Source organism: Canis aureus, chromosome 20, assembly GCF_053574225.1.
Source record: "Canis aureus isolate CA01 chromosome 20, VMU_Caureus_v.1.0, whole genome shotgun sequence".
Classification (NCBI taxonomy): Eukaryota; Metazoa; Chordata; class Mammalia; order Carnivora; family Canidae; genus Canis; species Canis aureus.
The window spans coordinates 44856164-44876566 of NC_135630.1; the positions used below are offsets into that span (position 1 = coordinate 44856164).

General features: G+C 35.0%; 1 protein-coding gene, 1 long non-coding RNA gene and 1 other non-coding gene across 6 annotated transcripts in view; 2 read left to right on the forward strand and 1 right to left on the reverse strand.

The window, feature by feature from the left end:
- Positions 1-7953, forward strand: part of LOC144291762 (uncharacterized) — a 48837-nt gene extending 40884 nt beyond the window's left edge. Inside the window, exons 3-4 of the long non-coding RNA XR_013359231.1 lie at positions 6089-6266; positions 7852-7953. This is a non-coding gene — a long non-coding RNA (uncharacterized LOC144291762). The remainder of the gene's footprint in view (positions 1-6088; positions 6267-7851) is intronic.
- ZRANB3 (zinc finger RANBP2-type containing 3) overlaps positions 1-20403 on the reverse strand; it is a 300848-nt gene that overhangs the window by 222992 nt on the left and 57453 nt on the right. The gene's annotated exons all lie outside the window — the stretch shown is intronic.
- LOC144292014 (U4 spliceosomal RNA) lies at positions 752-886 on the forward strand. The gene has a single exon (XR_013359557.1). It is a non-coding gene; the product is annotated as a U4 spliceosomal RNA (small nuclear RNA).

Here is a 20403-nt window from a genome sequence, read left to right on the forward strand (position 1 = left end):
ATCATAAAGATAGTCACTGGACTTGAGAAAAGAATGGAAGACATGAGTGAGACCCTTAAAAGAGATAAAGGGCACAATAAACAAAATGAGATACACACTTGATGGAGAATGAACAACAGGCTGGAAGAAGTAGAGGAATGAATTAGTGATCTAGAAAAGAGAGTACTGGAAAGTAATCAAACTGAACAAAAGACAAAAAAATATGCAAAATGAGAATAAACTTAAGGAATAGAGTGACTTCATCAAATGTGAAAACATTCATATTATAGGAGTCCTAGAAGAAGAGATATAAACAGTGCAGAAAATGTATTTGAAGAAGTAACAGCTGAGAAGTTCCCTAATTTGGGGAATGAAACAGAGAATTTGGATTCAGGAGGCATGAGAACCTCAAGAAAATCAACAAAAGCAAACCCACACCAGACATATTATAATTAAATTGGCAAAATTTAGTGATAAAGAAAAAAATTTAAAGCAGCAAGACAAAAGAAGACAATAACATACAAGAGAAATCCCGTAAGACTATCAGGGGCTTTTTAAGCAGAAACTCCAAGAAGAGAGTGGCATGATGCATTCAAAGTTCTGAGTGGAAAAAATCTGCAGCCAAGAATACTCTATTCAACAAGACTATTATTCAGAATAGAAAGAGGGATAAAGAGTTCCCCAGACAAACAAAAACTAAAACAGTTTATGACCACTAACCCAGCTCTGCAAGAAATATTAAAGTGGTCTCTTTAAATGGAAAAGAAAGACCAGCTTTGCCCAGTGGCTGTATCATAGCCAATGAGGTTTACCCGAGGCGCGATTATTGCTAATTGAAAGAAAGACCAAAAGTGACATTATGAAGGTAAGACACATAAAAACAATAAAAATGAATATTTCTGTGAAAAATCAGTCAAGGAACTCACAAAATAAAAGGATATAAAATATGGCACTATATACCTAAAACATGGGAGGAAAGGACTAAAGAATGGGTTCAAAACTAAATGACCATCAACTTAGTATAGATTGCTATTATGAAGAGGTTATATGACCTAATGGTCATAGGGGAAAACAGTAAAAAATAAAACAAAGTGAAATTAGAGAAGGAGACAAATAATAAGAGACTCTTAATCACAGGAAACAAACTGAGGGTTGTTGGAGGGGTGGGGGTGCAGGGATGGGACAACTGGTGATAGACATTAGGAAGGGCAGGTGATGTAATGAGCATGGGGTATTATATAAGACTAATGAATCACAAACCTCTACCCCTGAAACTAATAACATATTATATGTTAATTAATTGAATTTAAATAAAAATTTAAACAATAACCACAAATCTAAAACCTTTATAGATTTTATACTAATATATACTCAAAGAATAAAGAGGGAAAAATCTAAATATATCACTAAAGAAAACAAGTAAATCATGAGAGAAAGCAAAGAAAGGATCAAAGATAATTTTCAGAGGTAGCCCGGGTGGCTCAGTGGTTTGGCGCTGACTTCAGCCCAGGGCCTGATCCTGGGGACCCGGGATCAAGTCCCACGTTGGGCTCCCTGCATGGAGCCTGCTTCTCCCTCTGCCTGTGTCTCTGCCTCTCTCTCTCTCTCTGTCTCTCATGAATAAATAAATCTTAAAAAAAAAAAAAAAAGATAATTTTCAGAAAGAACCACAAAGCAAATAATAAAATGGCAATATATACAAATCTATCAATAATTACTTTGACTGTAAATGGACTAAATACTCCAATCAAAAGACAGAGGGTGATGAATGAAAAAGCAAGATGTATCTATATGCTGCCTACAACAGACTGATTTTAGACCTAAAGATACCTGCAGCTTGAAAGTGAGGAGATGGAGAAACATTCTCCAGAATGGATCACATATTAGGCCACAAAATGAGCCTTGATAAATTCAAGAAGATTGAAGTCATGCCATGCATGACTGGCCACAATGCTACGAAACTAGAAGTCAGCCACAAGAAAAAATCTGAAAAGAATACAAATACACAGAGGTTAAATAGCATTGCTACTAAACAATGAATGGGTCAACCAGGAAATCAAAGAAAAAGTAAAAACAAAACAAAATTAAAGGAAAATAAAAGCATAAAGGTTCAAAACCTCTCGGATAGCTTTGTGCAGTGAAGGTACCATAGCCAATGAGGTTTACCCAAGGCACAATTATTGCAAAACCTCTGGAATGCAGCAAAAGTGGTTCTAAGAAGGAAGTTTAAAGTAATATAGGCAAAAGCAAGAAAAATCTCAAATAAATGACCTAACCTTACACCAAAAGAACAAACACAACTTGGAACTGGCAAAAGGAAGGAAATAATAAAGATTAGAGCAGAAGTAAATGAAATAAAAAAACAAAAAACCTCAATAAAATAGATGAATGAAAACAGCATCAGCTGGTTTTTTGAAACTATATAAAATCAATAAACCTTTGGCAAGACTTATCAAGAACAAAAGGGAAAAGACACAAATAAAATCACAACTGAGAGAGAAATAACAACACCTTAGAACTAAAAAAAGCAATCATGAGGATATTATGAAAACTTATATGCCAACATACTGAACAAGAAATGGATAAATTCTTAGAAACATTTAAAAACTAACAAAACTGAGACATGAAGACATAATAAATTTGAACAGACTGATAACTAGCAAAGATATTGAATCAGTAATCAAAAAGCTTCCAACAAACAAAACCCCGATGGCTTCACAGGGGAAGTCTATCAAACATTTAAAGAAGAGTAATATCTATTGTTCTCAAAGTATTCCAGAAAATAAAGGAGGAAGGAAAACTTCCAAACTCATCCTACGAAGCCTATGCTTCATTACTATACTATAGACACTACTAAAAAATTGAACTACAGGCCAATATCCCTGATGAATATAGAGGCAAACATCCTCAATAAAATACTAGCAAATCGAATTCAACAATACATTAAAAAAAAATCATTCATCATGATCAAGTGGGACTTACTCCTGGATTACAAGGGTAATACTCGCAAATCAATCAACAAGACATCACATCAACAAGAGAAAGAATAAGACCCATATAATCATTTCAATAGATGCAGAAAAAGCATTTGACAATGTACAACATCCATTCATGACAAAAACCCTCAACTAAATAGGCACAGTGGGAATGTATCTCAACATAATAAAGATCATATATGGAAAACATATAGCTAACATTATTCTCATTGGAGAAAAACTGAGAGCTTTTCCCTTTAAGGTCAGGAACAAAACAAGGATGTCCACTCTCACCACTTTTATTCAACATAATACTGAGAGTCCTAGCCACAGCAATTAGACACCAAAAAGAACTCAAAGGCATTCAAATCAGTAGGAAGAAGTAAAACTTTGAGTATTTGCAGATGACATGATACTATATAGAAAAAACCCAAAAGACTCCACCAAAACAATGCTAGAACTGATCAACGAATTCAGCAAAATCTCAGGATATAAAATCAATTTACAGAAATTTGTTGTGTTTCTATACATCAATCATGAAGTAGCAGGAAAAGAATTAAAAACACAATCTCATTTATAATTACACCAAAAATAAGATACTTATGAATAAACCTACCCAGAGAACTAAAAGACCCGGTACTCTGAAAGGATAAAACACTTATGAAAGAAACTAAAGATAATACCAAAAAATGGAAACACATTCCATGCTCATGCATTGGAAAAACAAATACTGTTAAAATATCTATAGTACCCAAAAGAATCTAAACATTTAATGCAATCCCTATTAAAAAACCAACAGCATTTTTCACAGAACTAGAACAAACAATCCTTAAATTTGTATGAAACCACAAAACACCCCCAATAGCCAAAGCAATCTTGGAAAAGCAAGCAAAGCTGGAAACATTATAATTTAAGATTTCAATTTATATTACAAAGCTGTATTAACCAAAACAGTATGGTGCTGGCATAAAAACAGACACATAGATAATGGAACCGAACAGAAAACCTAGAAATAAACCTACAATTTATGGTCAATTAATCTTTAACAAAAGTCAAGATCCAATGGGAAAAAAAGACAGTCTCTTCAACAAATGGTGTTTGGGAAAACTGGACAGCAATATGCAAAAGAATGAAGGTCAACCTTCACATACCACATACAAAAATAAATTCAAATGGATTAAAGACCAAAAACTTGAGACATGAAACCATAAAAATCCTGGAAGTTGGCATAGGAGGCAACATCTCTCACACTGGCTGTAGCAACGTTTTTTAGATATGTTTACTGAGACAAGGGAAAACATAAGCAAAAGTAAAAGACCAGGGCTACAACCAAATAAAAAGCTTCTGCACAGCAAAGGAAAACAATCAACAAAACTAAAAGGCAATCTATGCAATGGGAGAAGATATTTGCAAAACCATATACAATAAGGGTTAGAATCCAAAATATACAAAGAACTTTTTTAAAGATTTTATTTATTTATTCATGAGAGACACACACAGAGAGACAGAGACATAGGCAGAGGGAGAAGCAGGCTCCCTGAGAAGACCCTGATGCTGGACTTGATCCCAGAACCTCGGGATCACGACATGAGCCAAAGGCAGATGCACAATCACAGAGCCACCCAGATGCCCCTACAAAGAACTTTTAAAAAACTCAACACCCAAAAAACAAATAAGTGAATTTCAAAATGGGAAGACATGAATGGATATTTCTCCAAGGAAGATAAAAGAGATGGCAAAGAAGACATTCAGACACATGAAATGATGCTCAACATCACTGATCATTGGGTAAGTGCAAATCAAAAATACAATAAGAATCACTTCATACTTTTAAGAATACTAAAATCAACAACACAAGAAACCAAAGGTGTTGGGAGGATATTGAGAAAAAGGAACACTCTTACCACGCTGTTAGGAATACAAACTGGTACAGCCACTGTGGAAAACAGTATGAAGGTTCCTCAAAAATTTCAAAATAAAATTAAAACTACAATCCAGCAATTGCACTTCTAGGTATATACCCAAAGACTACATGAATACTAATTCAAAAGGATACATGCACCCCAATGTTTATAGCAGTATTATTTACAACATCCAAGATATATGGAAGCAGCCCATGTGTCTAACAACTGATGAATGGATAAAGAAGATGTGATATATATCCACAATAGAATATTACTCAGCCATAAGAAAGAATGAAATCTTGCCATTTGCAAAAACATGGATGGATTTAGATGGCTTATAAATTTACTAAGCAAAGTAAGTAAGAGACAAATACCCTATGATGTCACTTCGTCCAATATGTCACACAATTCCAATATGTGGAATTTAAGAAACAAAACAAATAAGCAAAGGGGGGAAAGAAGAGAGAGAGTAACAAATCAAGAAAAAGACTCTTAACTATAAAGAACAAACTGATGGTTACCAGAAGGGAGGTGGATGAGGGGTGGGTGAAATACATGACGGGGATTAGGGAGGGCACTTATTGTGATAGCACCATGTGATATATGGAATTGTTGAATCACTATCTTATAAATCTGAAACTAATAGAACACTGTATGCTAACTAAGTGTAATTAAAAGAAAAACTTTTTAGAAAAGCTTTAAGAAAAAAAAAAGAAAAGCTTTAAGAAGTACATAGAAAACTGTGGGAAATATCAGAAAGGGAGACAGAGCGTAAAGACTGCTAACTCTGGGAAACGAACTAGGGGTGGTAGAAGGGGAGGAGGGCGGGGGGTGGGAGTGAATGGGTGACAGGTACTGGGGGTTATTCTGTATGTTAGTAAATTGAACACCAATAAAAAATAAATTAAAAAAAATAAAATTTAAAAAAAGTACATAGAAAACTTTATAAAGTGTGGTATTGGGGAGAAATGAACATTTTATGTGAAATGTTTGCATATATATACACATGAATGGTAGCTAACTATGACAGACTGTATTGTCTAAAAGTAACTGCACCAATATCTTCCATTACACACGTTTTCCTTGCAAGGTAATGTTGACTCTCCTCCCGAAATTAGGTAGGCCTGTAACTACAGCCAAAATAATGCTAGGTGACTTTCTGGAGGCTATTATAAAAAAGGAATCCAGCTTCTGCCTAATTGTCTTAGAATGCTTGTTCTTAAAATTCAGTTACTCTGCTGTGAGGGTTTTAAGAGATCCCAGCCAAGAGCCAGAATCAAATGCAAGACAGATGACTGGGAAAACCTTCAAGCTGACTACAGACCTGCAACTGCCTGACTGCAACTGCAGGAGAGAACTTGAATGAGAACGAGATGCTGAGCCTAACCACTTCTCTGAATCTTTAGAGGTAATAAAACAATGACTGCTATTTTAAGCTACTAAACTTTATGGCAATCTATTACGTAGCAATAGATGATCCAAATAATAACAATCACTTAGTACCTAATCTGTCTCAGGCACTATGCCGAGTTCTGTACTATTACAATTTTATTTCACCCACACAACTATTTAATGAGTAGGTGTTATTATCCACTTTGTGTAATGAGCAAAATGAGATTAATAGAGGCTAAATATAAGGCCACAATAAGTGGTAGAGCTGGTTACTAAAACAAAGAACTCCCTCACTCCAAAGGTTTTTTGCATTAGACATTTTCTACAATTATAATTAAAAAATAACTCATTTACTGAGTTCATACACCACTTTTTGAAGCACTTCACATAGACTCTTTTAATCCTTACACCCTATAGAATGGAGGTATTATCATATTTTCCTTTCACAGATTAGAAAGTTGAAACAGAGAACTTAAAAAATGTGCCCAAAGTCAAACAGACACCATTTAAACTAAAGCAATAAAACTTTCATATTATTCTTACAATTATACAAAGAGTACCAGCTAAAATGGAATAAAAGAGACTAAATTTATCCTCCCACCTAAAACAACCAAAAAAATGCAAAAAATGTATATATTTTTAAAGATTTGTTTATTTATTTTAGCGAGAGAGCACAGTAGGGAGGGGCAGAGAGAGGGAGAGTCGTAGGCAGACTCTGTGCTGAACAAGAAGCCTGATGTGGGGTTTGATCCCAAGACCCTAAGATCAAAAAAAAAAAAAAAAAAAAGATCAAGACCTGAGCCGAAACCAAGAGTCAGATGCTTAACTGACTGCGCCACCCCAGCACCCCACAAAATAAACAATGGTTTTTAAGACATTACACATGAGCCAAAAAGGGGCAGTGATTTCTGAAGGACGGATTAAAGGACATGAGCCCTGCAAGTGCTAAAGGTTACTACATGGACATAGTTTCCATGAGGACCACCCTGGAAATCTCCAGTCTCCTTGAGTTGAGATGATAATGGGAATCTGGGGAGAACAAGATTAAATTTCATAGGGTTGAGGAGTAAAGAGCAAAGAGCTATCCAAAGAGAGAGCTCCAGGAATGCACAGAGGGTCCCTTCTTTGTCCAAGTGCTAGTCAGGAAATGCCTAAATCCAAGGAAACACTAACTTGAAATATCAGAGAGAACAACCTCCAGATCAGGAATAGTTCCTGCTCATAATTTATGGAATTTTGGACACTCAGAAGTGTCTTGTTTCAGAGCAAGGCAAAATTAGTCCTAGAAATCCACACTGCTTTGGCCCTACTTGACAAAACTTTTTAAAAAGATCCAAAAGAATAAAAACATTTCTAGATTTATTAGCTCAACAATATTCTTAGGAATATAAAAATATCTAGTACCAACTTGCCTCTGTTAAAAGTTACTTTAGTGATTTTTCTTTATCATTATTTTTTGTTAGAAATGTAGTCACCCATGTATTCACTAGGATGGGAATGGCTGTAATAGCAAATAGACTCCAAAATGTGTAAGTATTCAACTAAAAAAGGAACTTATTTCCTAATTATGGTAATACAACAGGGGTGTTTCTGGTTGGTAGGCACCTTTTGTTCATCTAACTCAAGGACACAGGCTCCAGGAGGATCTGCCATTATGTAGCTTACCCATCTGGCTGGCAGAAGGGGAAAATGAAGGAACACATTTGGTAAGTCTGTCTTGCTAATATTAAATTGCCTAGAATTCAGGTGCATGACCTTACTTTCACCTATAAGAAAAGTGAGGATACATATCCAGTTGTATACCCAAGAAGAAAAGGAAATGGATGTGCAGTGAACAGCTATCAGTCTTGTCAAGGTCATTCTGTTAAAGCACTATTTTTAACAAACTATTTTTAGAGGAAAGATGGGAGTTGCTTTGTGGTGGATTGTGTCAATCTAGTTAATCTTGTGGGTGATGGAGTTCTCATTCATCCTGGAGGGTTCCAGGCACCTAAAGCTTTGGTGATTTTTTCCAAGGAATCTAGAAATCCATACTTAATAATTGATCTGAAATTAGACCACTGCATTATGTGATGCCTATCAAAGATTTCTGGGTAGGTGGGAAGTACAGTGAGGTAAACAGTCTGTTCCTAGAAAACCACACTATTACTCTATTGATTATCTCTGAATCTCTTTGTGATTCAATCATGTGCCACCTCTAACATGAGAACACCTTTCAAATAGTCTCTAGCTTTTGAAACAAAAGACTAGAAGGGGCAGTTTTTGGGGGAAAAATCACTAAATCCAGCATTTTTTTAATTGAGATACAATTCACACATCACAAAATTCACTCTTTTAAAATGTACAATTCAGTGATTTTTAGTATACTCACAAAATTGTGCAACTATCACCACTATGTAATTCCAGGAAATTTTATACAAGTGTAAAATCATAAAATATGTGGCCTTTTTGCTGACTTCATTAATTCAGTATACTTTCTAAGTTCACCCATGTTGTAGAGTGTATCAGTACTTGAGATTCCATTTTGAAGATGAATAATATTCCATTGTATGGATATACAACTTTCTTTCATGAATTTATCAGCTGACAGGCATTTCTCTTGTAGCAATAAATGGGAGTACATATATCTTTTCAAGTTAGTGTTTTCACTTTCTTTGGACAAATACTCAGAAGTAGAATTGCTTGAATATATGGTAGTTCTATTTTTAATTATCTGAGGAACCATACTGTTTTCCATAGTGGTGGTACCAATTTACACTCCCACCAATAGTGTACATGGTTCTGTTTTCTCCATATCCTCGCCAATACTATTTTTTATCATTTTGAAAATAGCCATTCCAAGTGTGAGGTGGTATCTCACTATGGTTTACATTTGCATTTCTCTAATGATCAGTGAGATTTTAACAACTTTTCATGTACCTGTGGGCCATCTGTATGTCTTCTTTGGAAAAATAGCTATTCAGGTATTCTGCCCATTTTTTAATCAGATTGTATGTTTGTTTTTGATACTGAGTTTTAAGACTTCCTCATCTATTTTGGATATTAATCCCTTATCAGATATATGATGTGAAAATATTTTTTCCCATTTGGAAGGTTACCTTTTCATTTTGTTGATGTTTTCCTTTGCTGTGCAGAAGGTTTTAAGTTTTTTATACAGTTCTATTTATTTTTGTTTTTGTTGCCTATGTTTTTGGTGGCAAAAAAATCAATGTCACGACTGATGTCATGGAGCTTACTGCCTATACTTTCTTCTAGGTGTTTTATGGTTTCATGTCTTATGTTTAAGTCTGTAATCCACTTTATTTTTTTCTTTAATCCATTTAACTTTTGTATATGGTGTAACAGAGTAGTCCAGTTTTCCTAACACTGACAGAAACTCATTTCCCGTTGTATACTCATATTTCTTTTACAGGAGATTAACTGATTATTTACGTTCATGGGTTTATTTCTGTGCTGTATTCTGTTCCATTGATCTATGTGGCTCTTTGTTTTTTTTTTCTTAAAGATGTTGTTTATCTGAGAGAGAGAGAGACAGAGACAGAGAGAAGCAGTGACACAGGCAGAGGGAGAAGCAGGCTCCATGCAGGGAGCCCGACGTGGGACTCGATCCCAGGACTCCAGGATCATGCCCTGGGCTGAAGGCAGGCGCCAAACCACTGAGCCACTGGGCTGCCCTATGTGGCTCTTTCTTATGACAGTACTATACTGTTTTGATCACTTTGGCTTTGAAATACAGTTTGAAATCAAGGAGTATGAGGTCTTCAGCTTTGTTCTTCTTTCTCAAAACTGCTTTGGCTACTCAGAATCTTTTGTGGTTTCATATAAATTTTAGGATTATTTCTGTGAAAAATGCCACTGGAATTTTGATAGGGATTGCACTGAATCTACAGATTGCTTTGGGGAGTATGGATATTTTAACAATAGAGATTCCTCTAATATATGAGCATGAAATATCTTTCCATTGGTTTGTGTTTTTTTCAATTTCTTTCATTAATATCTTATTGTTTTCAGCATAAAGGTCTTTCACCCCCTTGGTTAGCGTTATTCCTAGATATTTTATTATTTTTAATGTAATTGTAAAAAGTATCGATTGATTTCTCTGAGACTTCATTATAAGTGTACAGAAATGCTTGTATACTGATTTTGTATCCTGTAACTTTACTGAATTTATTGATTGGTTCTAAAATTTTTTTGGTGTAGTCTTTAGCGTTTTCTTATAGAATATCATGCCATCTGTAAACAGTGACAGTTTTATTGCTTCCTCCCTTATTTGCATACCTTTTATTCCTTTCCTTGTCTAACTGCTCTGGCTAGGACTTTCAAAACTATGTTGAAAAAGTGGCAAAAAGTAGCATCCTTCTTTTTTGTTTTCTTTTATTAGTAGGCATCCTTCTATTGTTTCTGATATTAGAAAACTTTCACCTTTTCAGCACTGAGAAAGATGTCGGCTCTTGGCTTGTCATATATGGCCTTTATTACATTGATGTACATTACTTCTATATCCACTTTGTTGAGAGTTTTCATCATGAACAAATGTTGAATTTTTGTCAAATCCTTTTTTGGCATGTATTAAGACGCTCATGATTTTTATCTTCATTTTGTTAATGTTGTTTATCATGTTAATTGATTTGCAGATGTTGAAACATCCTTGCATTCCTAGAGTAAAAGCCACTTGACCATGGTGTATGATCCTATTTTTTTTTTAAGATTTGAGAGAGGGGAAAAAAAAAAAAAGATTTGAGAGAGGGAAAGGGAGAAAGAGAACATGAGTGGGGTAAGGGGCACAGATTGAGGAAGAGAGAAAGTCTCAAGCAGACTCCCCACTGAGCATAGAGCCCGATGTTGGGTTCAATCTCACAACCCTAACACAACCTGAGCCAAAACCAAGAGCTGAACACTTAACCAACTGGGGCAATCCAGGTCCCCAGTGTATTACCATTAAGTACATTGCTGAATGTGGCTTTCTATTACTTCGTTGGATTTCTACATCTGTCAGGGTTACTGGCCTGTAATTTTGTTTTCTTGTGGCATCCTTGTTTGGTTTTAGTATCAAGGTAATGCTTGTCGTGTAAAATAAGTTTGGAAGTATTCCTTCCTCTCCTGTTGTTTGAAGAGTTTGAGAATAACTGGTATTAACTCTTCTCTGAAGACTTGGTAGAATTTAACAATGAAGCTATCTGCTCACGGACTTTTGTTTGGAGGTTTTTTATTACCTATCCAATCTCCTTACTAGTAATCAGTCTGTTCAGATTTTCAACTTTATGATTCAGTTTGTATCACTTTTATCCAGGTTGTCCAATTTCTTGGCATATAATTGTTCATAGTAGTCTTTTATGATCCTTTGTATTTGTCATAACTTTCATTTCTGATTTTATTTGTAAGAGTTTTGAAATAGGGAAATGTGAGGGTTTTGTTTTTTTTTTTTTTTTCAAAATTGCTTTGGCTATTCTGGGCACACTGTTTCATATAAATTTTAGGATCAGCTTGTCAATTCTACAAAGAAAAAAAAGGTACCTAGAATCTTGATAGGGTTTTCACTGAATCTATAATAGAGATTGTTTTTAAATGTTCTGTTTTGACATATCTATCTGACACACAAATGGAGATGTCAAGAAGTCTAAAGTTCATAGAAGAATAATCACTTTTATTTTATACTATGTTATTTGCTCAGTAACTTATGTGATTGGTACTACAGGGATACTGAGAACTATTGATGAAAAAAAGGGATGCAAATTTCAATAACATTCCTTGGAATCTGAAAAGTTTATGATACAAAAATCTATTTTTTATTATCTATTATAATACCTTAATAAAAAAATTAAAAACACCCTGTATTAAATTCAGTAGTATCATGTGATGCGCTGTTGGGGTCCAGGAGCGTATAATCAAGACGGAATTCTTGAGATGTGTTCAGTGCAAAAAGGTGGTTTTATTAAAGCATGAGGACAGGACCTGTGTGCAGGAAGAGCTGTACTGGGATAATGAGGAGTGACTGAATATATACTTCTTAGTTAGTGGGGGTTAGGGATAGCTTAAATCTCTAAGGAATTTGGAAGCAAGACTTCCAGGACTTTAGCACACTTTAGTAAAACATTTGTCATGAGATGCTTCAGATGTATATCACTGGGCCATATGTTTGAAGGATGACTTAACATATATCTTGGGCGGAGTTGGGGGGTAGTGTGTAGAGATAAATGGAGTTTCCAAAGGTATTTTCATATGTTAAAGAAGACTTAAGGGATCCTGGAGCTCTGGCTAATGTCAAGCTAAGGTTGTTTTTAGCCTCTGGCAAAGTACTAACATTAAGGCAGTTATAAGTTCCTTCAGGAATGTCACTCTGCAAAAAAAAAAAAGAAAAAAAGGAATGTCACTCTGCCTGCCTCAAGTATTTGTCAATGGGTTGCAAGTTGTAAGGAGATTGAATTTTATCTACATTTCTTTTGCCCTCATTTTCTACATCTTCACTGATGTTCTATTTTTTAAGTTGGGTTATAGGTGACAACACTAATTGCTAATGCTATAACTCAAAGTAATTATTACTTTATTAGAAAAAATACCTTACATATATTATTTTGAATGTACTTTTGAAGTGTTTGAATGTAGCCTTGAAACGGTGGGGGCAGGGTGTGTGTGTGAGCAACAGTATGATAGTTAACATTATGGCTCAATTTGACTGTGCCATGGGTTGTCCAGAAATTTGGACAAAGGCTCAGGGCAGGTCTTTGAGAGGGTTTCTGAATGAAACTAACATATGAATCAGTAGACAAAGTAAAGCATATTTTCCTCCCTAATCAGAGTAGGTCCTGATTTAATCACTTAAAAGCATGAATAAAACAAGGGACACCACAAGGTGGAGCATCTTGATTTCAGCTCAGGTGTTCATCTCAGCGTTGTGGTTTCAGGGCCCATGTTGTGCCCCACATTGAGCTCTACATTGGACATAGAGCCCACTTAAAAAAAAAAGAAAAAAAAAAGCCTGAGATCCCTGGGTGGCTCAGCGGTTTAGCGCCTGCCTTTGGCCCAGAGCACGATCCTGGAGTGCCTGGATCGAGTTCCGCGTCGGGCTCCCGGTGTGGAGCCTGCTTTTCCCTCTACCTGTGTCTCTGTCTCTCTCTATCATGAATAAATAAATAAATAAATCTTAAAAAAAAAAGCCTAAATAAAATAAAAAGGCTAACCTTTCTACAAGTATACAGGAACTTCTACTGCCTATCATCAAGCCAAGACAACAGTTTTTTTTCATCTTTGGAATTGAACTGAATCAGCTCTTCTTGGGTCTCAAACCTGTATCTTATGGACTAGAACATATAGCTTTGGCTCTCCTGATTCTCTGGTCTTTGGACTTGGACTCAAACTATGTGATCAACTCTACTGCATCTCCAGCTTGCCAACTGCCAATTTCAGGACTTTTTGGCCTCCATAACTATGTGAACCAATTCCTCATAATCAGTCTTGACAAAAATAGAGATATACTGTTAGTTCTGTTTCTCTGGAAAACCCTAATACAGAATTGAAGGGAAAAATAAAATACTGACCAAGAGAAGTTAAGTAAATTGCTCAAGGTCAGACACATAATTAACTATAGAACAAAACTGGAACACAGGTCTCTTAGCTCCTAGTCCAGTAGACAGACATAGTGGTTGGGAAATTCTAATCTAGGTTTATTGAAATCTCTTTCCCCCAGTCATGTTACCCCTTATAATCTTGAATAACTAGAAAGGGAAAAAAAAGTGGTCATGACTATTTCTCACATGTATGACAGCTTCTCAGATTCTCACAATTCACAGGGTCATAAGAATCTAACGATGGAATTGGTAATTACATAATAAATATAACATAATCATTCTACTTTGTTAACTCCTTCTGCCTCATTCTTCTCTCCATTAAAACATAAGATTTTTCTCATACACATGAGGTATTTTGGGCTGCAGTGCCATTAATATGCTAATAGAATTCATCTCTTCATCTCATTTTAACATACTTTCAGCTTATTCTGACAATGTTAGTGGCCCACTCTATCCAGAGTAAAGTCTGAAGTTTAAATCAAAGGAAAAAGAAAGAAGCATGTCCTGGACACAGAAGAATGAACATTACTACAAATACCTATTAAAATGTCCTATTATTATTCTGTTAAAGAGAATCCCTGAGAGAAGAAACCAGAATCCTTTGCTCCACTGAAAAATTATGATTCTTTGATTAAAAAAAAGTTATTTAAATTTCTACCTGTCTTTTGAAATAAGGGGAAAAAAAAAAAACATTCCAAAAAAGAACTGAACAAAGAAAAAGAGTTTTCATCCAGTTCTAGTGCCAAAACCTATTTAGAAATTCTCCTTATGAAGAAAACTGTTTAACAGTGTAGTCATCTTTAGTGTGTTCTATTCAAAATTTCAACATAATCTTCTGGAATAGTGACAATGAAGAGAGAAGAAAAATCTCCTGGGTAATTTATTTACAGTAATTTGACATTGGTAACAAAAATTTTTAAATTCAAAGTAGGAAGAATTTAAAGTAACAAATCTTAAGTTGATTTATCCCAAACAATAAAGTTTAAAATCCTGGTTCTCAAGTCTTTTCTCCCCCGATGTCTTCATCATTCTCAGAGGTGTGTATACCACCACCATCAGTATTATTTCTCACTTTACAAAATCACTTGAAACAGAAAGGGAACTATATCAGAATATTCAAGTGGGAATGTTATCAATGTAGGGTAGGAGAGGCAATGTAGGTAAGATTTTAGAACTCTTCTTCCTAACCTGGGGTAAATTTGCTATTTCAATTTTTTTTTTAAATAAATGCCGTCACAAGAATTCCTTACTACAATTATAATTTTTATTTTCCCATCTGCAGCTTAAATAGCAAATTGACCAAATGGCTAGCAACTTTTGAACTTAAAATTTTCCACCCATCTAAAAGCATTATTATCAATTAAGTAATACTTTAAATTTCCTATTTAATGATTTTTGCATAAAATAAACTGAGGTAAGTTTAGTTCCATAATATTTCTGCTATCTGAATAAGGCAATTTCTTAATTCCTTTACAAGTACTAAGTGTTCAATTTAATAAATTATACTACTTGCTTCAAAGACATTTCTCAGGGGATGCCTGGATGACTCAGCGGTTGAGCTCTGGTTTCAGCTCAGGCTGTGATCCTGGAGTTCAGGGATTAAGCCCCACATCAGGCTCCCTAAGGGGAGCCTACTTCTCCTTCTGCCATGTCCCTCTCTCTCTCTCTCCCCCTGTCTCTCATGAATAAATAAATAAAATCTTAAAAAAAAAAAGTTTCTCAGGACCAAATTCAATTAAATATTTTTGGCTTAAAAATATAACATGTAAAAATATATATATAATTCATATCTAATATAAACTATAATTTTATGGGTTTTTTTTTAAGATTTTATTTTTATTTATTCATGAGAGATACAGAGAGAGAGAGAAGCAGACACACAGGCAGAGGCAGAAGCAGGCTCCATGCAGGGAGCCTGATGTGGGACTCGATCCTGGGTCTCCAGGATCATGCCCTGGGCCAAAGGCAGGCGCTAAACTGCTGAGCCACCCATGGATCCCATCTTATGGGATTATTATAGAACTGGGCTGTCTACTATGGTAGCCACTAGATAGATAGATAGATAGATAGATAGATAGATAGATAGATAGATAAAAATAAATAAATAAATAAAATAAAATAAAATAAAATAAAATAAAATAAAATAAAATAAAATAAAATAAGGTACACGTCACTAGTGTGGCACCAATGCTTGCTACCTAACTTGCTAACAGCACCACTCCCTCATGTGTTATCCTGTGGACACTCCCCCTCCAGCCAAGCCTTGGTTCTAGGTTTCCTTCCAAAGCAGACCTGGGCAAACCCTATTAAAACAACATGCCGCTACATGTGCTTCTGCAAATCCACCACCTTCAACTGTCTGCAAGGTTCTGGCAACTGCAGGTCCCCTTACTCATCAAACTGGTACAATCCTTGCTGGCACTGAGAAGTCCATGCACCCACTCCCATTGTCCTGCAGACCTGCCCCTTCCACAGGCCCTTGGCTGGAACCCATTCAAGTGGTGTTGCAAACCTGGCAGTGTGCAAGCAGTCCTGATAGGGGCCAGTACCATTCCAGAGTGACTCCTGCCCCAAGGGAGAACAGGATATAATCACAGTCAAACTGAAGCCTCAGCAGTGGAGTGGAGCAGACATGTGGTCTGATTGCAGGCCTTGGCCACCAACCAAAAGCTTCTCAGGGGATAATACAAGGAAACTGCCCTGTAGTTCAGTGCTATTGTATTTCTGACAAATGCCTGTTCTGACTCAACTTAAGCCCAGGAGGACCCAGACTTGTCCACTAACAACATAAGGACCAAACCCTGTCTACAACAGGCAAAGAGAGGAATGGTAGACAACCGGTCTGAAGAGAAAAGCAACAGAGCCACAATAGTACCATAAACATGACACATATGGGAGATACCCATGAAGTGTTGGATCCTGGTGAACAGGGCAATTTGCATGGGAGGGCACTATAAGATTTCATCTTCATAAGATCACTACTTTCACAAGCAGGAGACAAAAACAACTTTTCCAACACAGAGAAGATAAAGAGAGGTAGACAAAATGAGAAGAGAGAAAAATATGTCCCAAAGGAAAGAACAAGACAAAAGCACAGAAAAAGATCTAATCAAAAAAGAGGTAAGTGATACAATCAATAAATTTAAAGTAATGGTTATAAAGATCATCACTGGACTTAAGAAGATTGGAAGACATCAGTGAGACCCTTAACAAAGAGATAGAAAGTAAAAAAAAAAAAAAAAAAAAAAACCAAAGAGATAGAAAGTATAAAAAAGAACCAGTTGGAGGGGCACCTGGGCAGCTCAGTCAGTTATATATCTGCCTTCAGCTCAGGTCATCCCAGGGTCCTGGGATTGAGCCCTACATCAGGCACCCTGCTTAGCGGGGAGCCTGCTTCTCCCTCTCCCCCTCCCCTCTGCTCATGCTCTATCTCTTTCTCTTAAGTAAGTAAATAAAATTAAAAAAAAAAAAAGAACCAATTGGATATGAAGAACTCAATAAATGAAATTAAAAATACACTAGATACATAGCAGGGAGTCTGTCTGTCCCTTTCCATCTCTTTCTCCCTTTGCCCCTCTCCCTGCTCATGTGTTTGCTCTCTCTCAAATAAATAAATAAAATCTTTAAAAATAAAAAAAGAAGGAATGCAATGACACCATCAACCATAATGACATTTGCATCTTAGAAGAAGAGAGAGAAAAGGGGGGAAAAATTTATTTGAATAATAGCTGAAAACTTCTAGAATCTAGAGAAGGAAATGGAAATTGAGAGCCAGAGGCATAAAGAACCCCAACAAAATCAACCCAAGGAGGTCCATACCAAGACACATAGTGATTAAAATGCTAAAAAGTAGTGATAAAGAGAAAATTCTAAAACAGCAAAAGAAAAGATTTCCCATACAAGGGAAACTCTATAATTCTATCAGCTGACTTTTCAGTAGAAACTTTACAGGCCAGAAGAAAGGGGCATGACACATTCATAGTGCTGAAAGAAAAAAAAAACAAAACGTGCAGCCAAGAATACTCTATCCAGGAAGGCTATCATTCAGAATAGAAGGAGAGATAAAGAGTTTCCCAGATGAATAAAAGTTAAAGGAATTCATGACCACTAAACCAGCCCTAATAAAAGAAGTGTTCAAGGGGACTCTTTAAATGGAAAAGAAAGACAATAAGTAGGAGTAAGAAAGTAGGAAGCTAAAAACAGTAAAAATAAGTGTATTTATAAAAATCACAGTATTTTACAAAATAAAAGAATGTAAAGTATGACACCATATACTTTAAGCCTGGAGGGAGAGGAGTTAAAAGTGGATTCAAACAAAAGGAATCATCAACTTAACACAGACTGGTATATGCAAAAGATGTTATATACAAACTTAATAGTAACCACAAATCAAAACCAGTAATAAGGGTAGGGGGGATAAAAAAGAATCAAGAATATCACTAAAGAAAGTCAGCAAATATTGAGACAATAGAGCAAGAGAAGACAGGTACAAAAATAACCATCAAAAAGTAACAAAATGGCAATAAGTACATATCTATTAATAACTACTGTGAATGTAAATGGACTAAATGCTATAATCAAAAAACAAAGGTTAAATGAATGGATAAAAAAGCAAGACCATCTATAACCTGCCTATAAGACACTCATTTCATACCTAAAGACACATACAGATTGAAAGTGAATGGATGGAAATGCATTTTCATGCAAGGGGAAGTGAAAATCCAGGGTAGCAATACTTACATAGGACAAAATAGGCTTTAACACAAAGACTATACAAGAGAAAAAGAAGAACACTATTTAATCATAACGGGAACAATCCAGTAAGAAGATAAGACAACTGTACATATTTATGTACTCAATTTATGAGAACACCCAAACACATAAGACAGTTAATAACAAACATAAAGGAGCTAATCAATAGTAATACAATAATAGTAGGGGACTTTAACACCACACTTATTTCAAAAGACAGATCATTCAAACAGAAAATTAACAGGGAAATAGTGGCTTTGAATGACATACTGGACTCAACAGATTTAAGAAATATGTTCAGAACATTCCATCCATAAAGAATAGAATACATATTCCTTTCAACTGCACATGCAACAGTCTCTAGAACTGATCACATTAGGCCACAAAACAAGTTTCAACAAATTTAAAAAGATCAAAATCATACCATGCACCTTTTCTGACCACACACTATGAAACCAGAAATCAACCACAACAATCTGGAAAGAGTACAAATACATGGAGGCTAAGACAAGAACAAACAAACAAACATGAAGAACTTATGAATGAAAATGAAATGAAAACAAATGAAAATAAAAACAGTGGTCCAAAATATTTCGGATGCTTCAACAACTGTTCTAAGAGGAAGTTTACTACAAAACAGGCTCATCTCAAGAAGCCAGAAAAATAAAAAAACCCACAATCTAACCTTATATCTGAAGGAGCTAGATGGGGACAAAGAAAACCCAAAACGAGTAAAAAAAAAAAAAAGAAAATAATAAAGATTAGAGCAGAAATAAATGAAATAGAAACTAAAAAATACTAGAACAGATCAATAAAAAGGAACTGGTTTTTTGAATAGATCAAAAAAATGGAAAAGCCTTTAATCAAACTTAAAAAAAAAAAAAGAGAACTCAAGTAAATAAAATCAAACATGAAAGAAGAGAAATAACAACAAACATCACAGAAATACGAAGGATTATAAGAGAATATTATGAAAAATTATATGCCAATAAATCGGACAACCTAGAAGAAAATGGATAAATAAATTCCTAGAAACATATAATCTCCCAAAACTGAATCAAGAAGAAACAGAAAATTTGAATAGACGAATTAACAGAAATGAAATTGAATCATTATTCAAAAAACCCTTTTTCAGATAAGAAAGAGGAATAAAAGATACCCAAATTGATAAGAAGTAAAACTTCCACTATTTGCAGATTAAATAAAATTAGAAATAGAAAACCCTAAATATTCTACCAAAGCACTACTAGAATTAATAAATGAAAAAAAAAATAAAAAAAATAAAAAAATAAATGAATTCAGTAAGGTCACAGGTTACACAATTAATATACAGATATCTGTTGTTTTTCTATACACTAATGAAGCAGCAGAAAGAGAAATTATGAAAATAATCCCATTTACAATTGCACCAAAAATAATAAAATACACAAGAATAAACTTAACCAGGTGCAAACTCTGAAAACTACAAAATATGGAGAAAGAAACTGAAGATGACACAAATGGAAAAACATTCCATACTCAAGGATTAGAAGAACAATTATTGTTAAAATGTCTATATTACTCAAAGCAATCTACATATTTAATACAACGCTTATAAAAAATAGCATTTCCCCAGAACTAGAATTAATAATCCTAAAATTTACATGGAACCACAAAAATCCTGAGTAGCTAAAGCAATCTTAAAAAATAAAAACAAAACTGGAATTAGCACAATCTGAAATTTCAAGATATATTACAAAGCTATAGTACTGGCACAAAAATAGGCTCAATAGATCAATGGAACAGAAGAGGGTGTCCAGAAATAAATTCACAACTATATGGTCAATTAATCTTCAA